This window comes from Muntiacus reevesi, chromosome 10, assembly GCF_963930625.1.
Source record: "Muntiacus reevesi chromosome 10, mMunRee1.1, whole genome shotgun sequence".
Classification (NCBI taxonomy): domain Eukaryota; kingdom Metazoa; phylum Chordata; class Mammalia; order Artiodactyla; family Cervidae; genus Muntiacus; species Muntiacus reevesi.
In genome coordinates, this window is record NC_089258.1 from 50,274,115 (window position 1) to 50,285,094 (window position 10,980).

At 40.2% G+C, this 10,980-nt stretch overlaps 1 pseudogene; it reads left to right on the forward strand.

The window, feature by feature from the left end:
- The first annotated feature begins 4,955 nt into the window (after nt 1-4,955).
- LOC136176477 (zinc transporter ZIP1 pseudogene) lies at nt 4,956-6,988 on the forward strand (annotated as a pseudogene).
- The last annotated feature ends 3,992 nt before the right edge of the window (nt 6,989-10,980 follow it).

Sequence of the window (10,980 nt, forward strand, 5' to 3'; positions counted from 1 at the left end):
GCGGAGTGGGGCGGAGGGGGTTGAGTCCAGCCCAGTCGAGATGGGTTGAGTTGCATAGTCATCATTGCTGCTGTGTCAGCCATTAGACAGTAAAGCATGTCTGCTTTGCTGTTGCAAATAAAGAATGTTTGTTTTCTTACTGCTCTCTGCATCTCATTCCAATTTGCTTGCTTGTCTGTCCTGGGTTCAGCGAACAATGTGCACAGTGAAATACAGCCAGACAGTTGGTGTAGTTAGGAGTGAGCAGCAGGACAGTCTGGTTCTGATGGTAGGAAAAAGTTGCATGTCTTTGTGTTTCCATCCTGGAGAATTTCAACCGCCCTCTCCATGAACAGAGGCGCTCATTGTCTTGGGATAGTTCCTGGAGGACTCTGTGCATCCTTGATGTTTACTCAGAAGTCACATCGTCTTTGTCAGTTCCAACCCTCATGAAAAGCAGAGAAAGTCAGTTGTGTTTTTAAGCTCAAATGAGGACTCATTGACTCTCATCATAAAAGCACATCACAGATTTTTCTTTACGATTGTGTATTTCTCTCCCAGTTTTGGGGCTCTACCTTGCAGATGTGACAAAACTCTGTAAGGAGTTCCTGCAGTAAAACGAGTTTTATCACCATTAGGTATGAGTTGCATTTCCTTTGTATTCTTGAAGTAGCTTCTGCATGCCCTAAGAAACAGAGACTTTGTCATCTGGAAAAGACACCATGGGGAGAAAAAAAAAAAAGGCCTAGGACCCACAATGGAAGGGAACTCTCAGGTAATTTTGACTGCTAGAATAGTAGATAAACTTGAGAAAGTGAAAACCTAGATTCGTGTGTCCCAGCTAAAAAAGACACGGGGTTTAACCCACTGACAACAGAATTGACATACCTTTAGGGCGTTTAAAATGAGAAATTCTTAAGAATTTTTTAGAGACAGATGGTCTTTGGATGGAAAGAACTTTCACCATCGAGCTTTGTGTCAAGGTGAAGTTTGCAAGACACAACCAGCTTCCACCCAAGACCTACAGAATTAGAAATCTTAGATAACTGTGGCTCTGCTTGCTTTCTTTCTTAACCTGTTTTTCTTTAGCTATTTTCTTACATGATTGTAGCCTTAAGGTTCTGCATAGTTAACCAGCCATTGTTATTTCTTAGGGTTTCCCTGGTGGCTCAGATGATAAAGAATCTGCCTGCAATGTGGATGATCAGTGGAATATCAGAGTCTCTAACTTTAATATTATTTCCTCTCTCTTTAGTCCTTCCTTGCTATGACTCACATACTGGAGAATGTGTGTGCAGGTTTTGTCCCAAATAAAACAATAAAATTCTATGCTTTTAAAATTTTTTTTCTGGTGGCTCAACAGTAAAGAATTTACTTGTAATGCAGGAGACCTGAGTTTGATCCCTAGGTCAGGAAGATTCCCTGGAGAAGGAAATGGCAACCCGTTCCAGTATTCTTTCCTAGGAAATCCCATGAACAGAGAAGCCTGGCAGGCTACAGTCCATGGGGTTGCAAAGAGTTGGACATGACTAAGCGACTAAGCAACAACATAGTTGATTTACAATGTTGTGTTAGTTTCTGCTGCATGGCAAGGGAATCAGTTATACATATATTTACTCTTTTGAACTTTCTTTTCGCATTTAGGCCATTACAGAGTATTGAGTAGAGTTCCTGGTGCTATACATTAGGTCCTTATTAGTTATTAAAGCCCTGTGCTTTGCACACATTTCCCTGTGAAGGCTAGCCAGCTAGTGACAGTCTTTTGTTAGGAAGTATTTGGTTTTATCCATAATTGTACTCAACCACAAATTGGCTTTTTGTGTGAAAGAGAACACTATAGCACAAGGTAACCAAATTTAAAAACTCCTTAGAAAGAGAGGTTTCTGCCTACATTGAAAGCACACCCAGGGACCGTTTCTCAGAGATAACGTCTATAAACAAACTCTCATGGAAGACAGACTCAGAAAGGGAACCAGGAACAGATGGTTTATATTTAAGACCTGCCTCACGTTTACAGATCTTACACAGAAGGCTTACTGTGGAGGTGACCCTTGACTGCCTGTCAGTCTACCCTGAGTGACCCTTGGTGAATCTCTTTTCCACGTGGGGCTAATATGAAGAGTATATTAGTTAATACTTAGATAAAGAGGGGCTTCCCAGGTGGCACTAATGGTAAGGACCCCACCGAGCAATGCAGTAGACATGAGATGAGTCGGACACGACTGAAGCAACTTAGCATGCATGTATGCATAAAGAAGTTAATAATAGTTGGCATTTAATAATCCCTCACTAAATTTTGGATGGAGCATGAATAACAGTTACAAATTAATGTATAAATTATTAGTGTCATGTCTGATATATTTATCTTGATTTCTTTTTACATTTAAATGATTGTTAAAATAGATATAAAATTCTAACAAGGACCATTGTTTCTTAAGCAATTTGAAAATGTTCTTCTGTGGTATTCCTCCATCAAATATTGCTACCAAGAAGTCTTAGAATAATAATTTTTTAATAGCTATAAAATGCCTACTAACATGCCTGACTGTATTTTTATGTGTTTCACATATTTTAGTATATTTAGCACTTCTAATAATCTTATTACATAGAAATTATTATTATGATATTTATATAAATGAGGAAACTGGAGAAGTTATATATCTTGTCTACTTTTAGAGCTAGAGCTAATGTTGGCCAGACCCTGGATTCAAAGACCTGTGGCTCTAGCATCTAGGATATCCAGCACTACATCCTACTGCCTCCTAAATAATGTTGTTATGATGTTTTGACTGGTAACATGATCTGCCATTTATTGTTGTGAACTTTTAAAATGCTTCCTTTGTCTTTGATGTGACTTAGTTCAGTTCAGTTCGTTGCTCAGTTGAGTCTGACTCTGCAAGTCCATGGGCTGAGCACACCAGGCTTCCCTGTCCGTCGTCAGTTCCTGGAACTTACTCAAACTCATGTCGATCGAGTTGGTGATGCCATCCAACTATCTCATCCTCTGTCATCCCTTTCTCTTCCTATCTTCAATCTTTCCCATCATCAGGGTCTTATCCAATGAGTCTAAATTCTTCGAGTCAGGTGGCCAAAGTATTGAAGCTTCAGCTTCAGTATCAGTCCTTCCAATGAATATTCAGGACTGATTTCCTTTAGGATGGACTGGTTTGATCACCTTGCAGTCCAAGGGAGACTCTCAAGAGTCTTCTCTAACACCACAGTTCAAAAACATCATTTCTTCGGTGCTCAGCTTTCTTTACATATAGTCCAACTCTCACATCCATACATGACTACTGGAAAAACCATACCTTTGACTAAATAGACCCTTGTCAGCAAAGTAATGTCTCTGCTTTTTAATGTGCTCTCTAGATTGGTCATAGCTTTTCTTCCAAGGGGCAAGCATCTTTTAATTTCATGGCTGCAGCCACAATCTGCAGTGATTTTGGAGCCCAAGAAAATAAAGTCTGTCATTGTTTCCATTGTTTCCTCATCTGTTTGCCATGAAGTGATGGGACTGGATGCCATGATCTTTGCTTTTTGAATGTTGAGTTTTAAGCCAGCTTTTTCACTCTCCTCTTTAACATTCAACAAGAGGTTCTTTAGTTCTTCTTCACTTTCTGCCATAAGGGTCGTGTCATCTGCATATCTAAGGTTATTGATATTTCTCCCAGCAATCTTGATTCCAGCTTATGCTTCATCCAGCCCAGCATTTCATATAATGTACTCTGCATATAAGTTAAATAAGCAGGGTGACAGTATATAGCCTTGACATACTCCTTTCCCAATTTGAAACCATTCTGTTCTCCCATGTTTGGTTCTAACTGTTGCTTCTTGACCTGCATACAAATTTCTCAGGAGGCAGGTCAGGTGGTCTGGCATCTCTTTCAGAATTTTCCACAGTTTGTTGTGATCCACATAATCAAAGGCTTTAGCATAGTCAATAAAGCAGAAGTAGATGTTTTTTCTGGAGCTCTCTTGCTTTTTCTATTTTTCCAATAGTTGCTGGCAATATGATCTCTGGTTCCTCTGCCTTCTCTAAATCCAACTTGAACATCTGGAAGTTCTCAGTTCACATACTGTTGAAGCCTGGCTTGGAAAATTTTGAGCATTACTTTGCTAGCATGTGAGATGAGTGCAGTTGTGCAGTAGTTTGCGTATTCTTTGGCATTGTGTTTCTTTGGGATTGAAATGAAAACTGACCTTTTCCAGTCCTGTGGCCACTGCTGAGTTTTCCAAATTTGCTGGCATATTGAGTGCAGCACTTTCACAGCATCATCTTTTAGCATTTGAAATAGCTCAGCTGGAATTCCATCACCTCCACTAGCTTTGTTCTTCGTCATGCTTCCTAAGGCCCACTTGACTTCCCATTTCAGGATGTCTGGCTCTAGGTGAGTGATCACACCATGGTGGTTATCTGGGTCATGAGGATCTTTTTTGTACAGTTCTTCCATGTATTCTTGCCACCTCTTCTTAATATCTTCTGCTTCTGTTAGGTCCATACCATTTCTGTCCTTTATTAAGCCCATCTTTGCATGAAATGTTCCCTTGGCATCTCTAATTTCCTTGAAGAGATCTCTAGTCTTTCCCATTCTGTTGTTTTCCTCTATTTCTTTGCGTTGATCACTGAGGAAGGCTTTCTTATCTCCTCTTGCTATTCTTTGGAACTCTGCATTCAGATGGATATATCTTTCCTTTTCTTCTTTGCCTTTACCTTCTCTTCTCTTATCAGCTATTTCTAAAGCCTCCTCAGACAACCATTTTGCCTTTTTACATTTCTTTTTCTTGGGGATGGTCTTGATCACTGCCTCCTGTACAGTGTCACAAACCTCTGTCCATAGTTCTTCAGGTACTCTGTCTATCAGATCTATTCCCTTGAATCTATTTCTCACTTCCACTGTATAATCATAAGGGATTTGATTTGGTCATACCTGAATGGTCTAGTGGTTTTCTTCAATTTAAGTCTGAATTTGGAATTCCCGACTCGAGGCCGGAACCGAGCGGATGCCTTGTAGTGAGACCCTCCAGAGGTCTGAGAGTCATTGGAGCTACCACAGCCACCATGGGGCCCTGGGGAGAGCCAGAGCTCCTGGTGTGGCGCCCTGAGGCAGCGGCCTCAGAGGCCCCAGTGCCCATGGGACTGGAGGTGAAGTTGGGGGCCCTGGTGCTGTTGCTGGTCCTCACTCTCATCTGCAGTCTAGTGCCCGTCTGTGTGCTGCGGCGGCCAGGAGCTAACCCTGAAGCCTCAGCCTCCCGCCAAAAAGCCCTGAGCCTTGTAAGCTGCTTTGCGGGCAGTGTCTTTCTGGCCACATGTCTCTTGGACCTGCTGCCTGACTACCTGGGTGCTATAGATGAGGCCCTGGCGGCCCTGCACGTGACGCTCCAGTTCCCTCTCCAAGAGTTCATCCTGGCCATGGGCTTCTTCCTGGTCCTGGTGATGGAGCAGATCACGCTGGCTTACAAGGAACAGTCGGGACCACCACCTCGAGAGGAGACGAGGGCTCTGCTGGGAACAGTGAATGGTGGGCCACAGCACTGGCATGATGGACTGGGGGTCCCACAGCCAGGCGGAGCCTCATCAGCTCCCTCAGCCCTGCGTGCCTGTGTGTTGGTCTTCTCGTTGGCCCTGCATTCAGTGTTTGAAGGGCTGGCAGTGGGGCTGCAGCGAGACCAGACTCGGGCCATGGAGTTATGCCTGGCTTTGCTGCTCCATAAGGGTATCCTAGCAGTCAGCTTGTCCCTGCGGCTGCTGCAGAGCCACCTGCAAGCACAGGTGGTGGCTGGCTGTGGGATCCTCTTCTCATGCATGACACCCCTGGGCATTGGACTGGGTACAGCTCTGGCAGAGTCAGCTGGGCCACTGCACCAACTCGCCCAGTCTGTGCTGGAGGGCATGGCGGCTGGCACCTTTCTCTATATCACCTTCCTGGAAATCCTGCCCCAGGAGTTGGCCACTTCTGAGCAGAGAATCCTCAAGGTCATTCTGCTTCTAGCAGGCTTTGCCCTGCTCACTGGCTTGCTCTTTATCCAAATCTAGAAAGCTCCAAGACAGGCAGGGAAGGTTGGGTATCACGTGCCCTTGACCTTCCTCCCCCTCTCCCAGTGTGTGGGGAAAAGGAAGGAGTGGGGAAGGGAGGTATTGAGGGCCAAAAAGTTCTCTGGGAGATAGGCTTGGGGCCTTTGAGACTCTTTGTCCAATGAGAGGAAATTGGGCAGACAAGAGCCTGACCCCCAGGCCCAAGGGACAAAAGATGGTCAAGTCACTAGAGATATGATCAAGGGACATTAGTATTGGGGAAGGCAGTGAGTGCCAGTATCAGGGGTCAGACACTACACATAGGGACAAGGGGATACTTGTGAGGCTGGCGGTGAGCACCCAACTGCTGTGGGAATAGAGGCATAGAGAAGGTATAGGCTGAGTTGGCAGTCCTATTGGTTCTAGCCCATTTCAGCCGTCTTTCACTTGGAGTGGTCTCCTCCTACTTTTCTTAGCTCCTACTTTGATATCTATCTTCCTCTTCCCTTCTCCCAGGGAACTAGTGCCAAATGGCCTCTTCCTGCCAGTTTTGGTACCTCCTCTGGCTTCTCCAGTCCTGCTCACTACTCTATTTTTAAAGTGCCAAATAAATCCCGTCCCTCTTTCTCAAAGCACAAGTGAAGGTGCTGAGCCCTGGCCAGCACATCAGTGGAAGGGGTCTGCTTGCTCCTTCTTTTGGTCCCAGATAGTGAGCTGTGGTAGAAATGTTTGCTGAGCTGGGGTTGGGGGCATGTTGGCAGAGTTACCATCCCCCACTACTGTGCTGCACCCTAGGAGTACTGAACATGCACATGGTGCCCCAAGCCTAGATGATAAACACTGAGCTGCCAAAATTTTTTTATATACCAGAGGATCCCAAGGGGGAAGGGGAAGGCTCACCCTCAGGGTTATTTTTTTGGGGGGAGGGCTATGCATAGGGCCATATTCTCTAGAATCTATTTTACTAACTGACCTGTTTTGGGAAATGTTACCCAAATAAAACAAGTTTCTATAAGTCTGAATTTGGCAAGAAGGAGTTCATGATCTGAGCCATAGTCAGCCCCCAGTTTTCTTTTTGCTGTCTATATGGAGCTTCTCCATCTTTGGCTGCAAAGAATATAATCAATCTGATTTCAGTAGTGACCATCTAGTGATGTCCATGTGTAGACATTGGGCGTAGACTTGAATTACCGTGATATTGAATGGTTTGCCTTGGAAATGAACAGAGATCATTCTGTCATTTTTGAGATTGCACCCAAGTACTGCATTTCAGACTCTCTTGTTGACTATGAGGCCTACTCCATTTCTTCTAAGGGAGTCTTGCCCACAGTAGTAGATACAATGGTCATCTGAATTAAATTCACCCATTCTGGTTCATTTTTGTTCACTGATTCCTAAAATGTGGATGTTCACTCTTGCCATCTCCTGTTTGACTATTTCCAGTTTACGTTGATTAATGGACCTAACATTCCAGGTTCCTATGCAGTATTGTTCTTCACAGTATTGAACTTTATTTCCATTACCGGTCACATCCACAATAGGCATTGTTTTAGCTTTGTGTCCATCCCTTCATTCTTTCTGGAGCTATTTCTCCACTCTTCAGTAGCAGAGTGGGCACCTACCGACCTGGGGAGTTCATCTTTTAGTGTCATATCTTTTTGCCTTTTCATACTGTTCATGGGGTTGACGTGACTGGAATTTTGTAATAATATGTCCATTGTGATTTATTTATCACTTCTTTGCACACTTTGGGATCTTTCAGTCTGAGTTCATGTTTGCTTATGTGTGTTTGTGTGTGATTGTTGTTGTTATTCAGTCACTTAATCGTGTCCAACTCTTTTCGACCCCATGGACTGCAACACGCCAGGTTTCCTTGTCCTTCACCATCTCCTGGAGCTTGCCCCAATTCACGTCTTTTGAGTCGGTGATGCCATCCAACCATCTCATCCTCTGTTGTCCCCTTCTCCTCCTGCCTTCAGTCTTAAGCAGCATCAGGGTCTTTTTCAATGAGTTGGCTCTTTGTATCAGATGGCCAAAGTATTGTGTGTGATATATCTATGAAATTATGGGTCACATGTCTTCAAATACCTTATGCAAACTGATATATTGTCTCCTTATATTTTTCTAGAACTTATTGCCTATAGATATTGACATTTTACCTTTATTTTCATATGTGTTAACTTTTCTTGTATTCATTCCATCTATTCATCCTGTCTTCATGCATTCTAGAACTTTTCATATGATTTGAAACACCTCCTATTGTTTATATCAATGATTCTTCTGTTTCTATGTATATATACATATATAATTTTTCTGCCATAATATACATGTTTTATAATTCACTTTTTTGACAGTTTTCTATGCTTATTAAAGGATTTTTGAAATTCCATCTCTCGTCAATTGTGATTGTATATATCCTACTTTCACACTCACAAGTGAATATTGGAAAATCAGTTATTGAGTATGATGTTATGATAGAGAACATTTTGATCAACTTTTTAAAAACATATAGTTTATAAGCATGAGTTATGTAATCATTATAATTAGCAAATTATTGGGACCTATCTCATAACTGATTAGAACAATTGTTGGTCTGCTACTGTTTTAAAATATCCATGTTCTTATATAATTGGTTTTAAACTGCTTCCTGTGGGAGGCAGTTTCTTTCACAATATTGTCACTGCCCCACCTTTCAAAGTTTATTTCCAGTTAATTTCCTTTTATGTGTCCTATTTTCCAACACTGCTTTAAGAATTTTTATTCGTCAATCACAATAGATAAACTATCTCATATCTGGGAATTTTTTTAATGCTATTTCTATGGTAGGAACAATTCTTTCCAATCTTGATGTTCATTGAAATACTTTTGCTAAGGTCATGGTCAAATGTTCCTTTTTAATCTGTCAATAAATTCTTTTCTCCTTTTGTATCTGAGCACTCAAATATAAATCTTAGCTTTTGTATCTCATCACCTACATGCATGTTTATCTCTTTGTGTGCTTACTTTGTAGGGGTATTTTCTCACTGATTAGCATATGGCCTGGGCTATTATAAACATTTCATAAATGCTTGAACAATGAGTATGTCTTTTATTTCTCTGATTAACAAAAGCACAGTTGTTTCTTCTCATTGTCTTTCTTCTTTGCTCCTCCTCCTCCTTCCCATCATTATTCTCCACTTTCTTCTCCAAATCATAACCTGATAAAAATTATATTTTCCCCTGTCTTACTTAGTCCTTGTGTTTAACTGTAACCAGTTTGAATGTAGGAACTGAATCTCACTCATCATTTTCTTCCTTGTAGCATTAGTGCAGTAGTGTGTTGAATGTAATTAAAAGTGAGCAAGTAATTTGAAACAAAAACTTATTTATCTATTCATCTATCGATTGATTGATTCATTAATTATTTTGACAGATTTTTTGAAATATAAGTAACATACTATAAATGGCACATCTAAACTATGCACGTAATGGAAACCATGCAGTATGTACTCTTTGGGGTCTGATCTCCTCAGCATGGTTATTTTGAGATTCATCCATGTTGTTGAATACATGTAAAGTTCACTCCTTCCATTGCTGATTAGTATTCTGTGGTGTAGACAGAGACAGCACTCCTTTGTCCCTTCACCTGCTGATGAACATTTGTGTTCCAGTTTTTGGCTGTTAAAAGCTAAGTTTTTACAAACATTCATATTTGGATCTTAGTATGACAAGAGGACAAAGCTCTCATGAGATGATCAATATGGTTTTTCTTTTTTAGCTGCTTAATATGGTGAGTAACACTCATTAGTTTTTAGGTGTTAAACTCATTTTTGCTGCTGGAATAATTCCAAGAGTTTGTATAGAATTGCTATTTTTTTTTCTTTCTTTAATATTTGGTAGAATTCAAAGTTGAAGCATCTGGACTTTGAGTGTTCTTTGTGGTAAGATTTTTAACTATAAATTCAATTTCTTTAGTAGATGTAGGTCTGTTCAGATTATTGATTTCTTTCTGAATGAGTTTTGGTAGTTTTTACCATTCAAGGATTTCTTTCATTTTACTTAAGTTGTCACACATTCACTGACATAACATTTTTCATGTCATATTTTTCCTTTTTAAATATGTATGGTCTATTATGATGGACTCATTCCTGATATTAATAGCTTATGCTTTTCTTTTTCATGATCAGGCTGGCTAGAGGCTAATCAATTTCATTGATTATTTCCAAGAACCAACCTATTATTTCATTGATTTCTCTCAATTTTTTTGTATTCTATTCTATAGATAACTACTCTTCATTATTTTCTTCCATATAGGTTGGGTTTAATGCATTTAAAAAAAAATTTCCTAAGGTAAAAGATGTCCTTGATTTGAGATATTTTGTCTTTCATAATATAAAATTTTAGTACTATAATTTTCTAAATACTATGTTAACCATCTACCACAAATTTTAGTAGGTAGTGCTTTAATTTTCATACAGTAAAAGTTACTTTCTAATTTGTCTTTTGATTTCTTCTTTGACACATGTTATTTATAATTGTGTTTTATAAGTTCCAAATATTTTCCAATGTTTTAGAGTTCCTTCTATTATATCTAGTTTACATTATGAACAGAGAACATACTATGACTTGAATCTTTTTTAATTTATTAAGCCTTGTTTCTCTGGCTCAGAATGTGATATACTTAGGTAAATGTTCCATATACCCTTGAAAAGAATACATATATAATTTTTTGTGGTAGGGTGGAATTTTCTATAAATGTCAATTCAGTTAAGTTGATTGATAGTGTTGTTCAGTTGTTCTATATCACTTCTGATTTTTGGTCTACATGTTCTATCAGTTATTGAGAGAGGAGCTCTAGTACTTCCAGATGGGTTTGTCCATTTCTCCTTTGCAGTTGCATCAATTTTTTTCATATATTTTAAATCTCTCTTGTTTATGTTATATTTCATTCAAAAAAAGATCTTTTTGAGAGTGAAAAGGGGCTCTGATAATAATTACACTGTAACAGT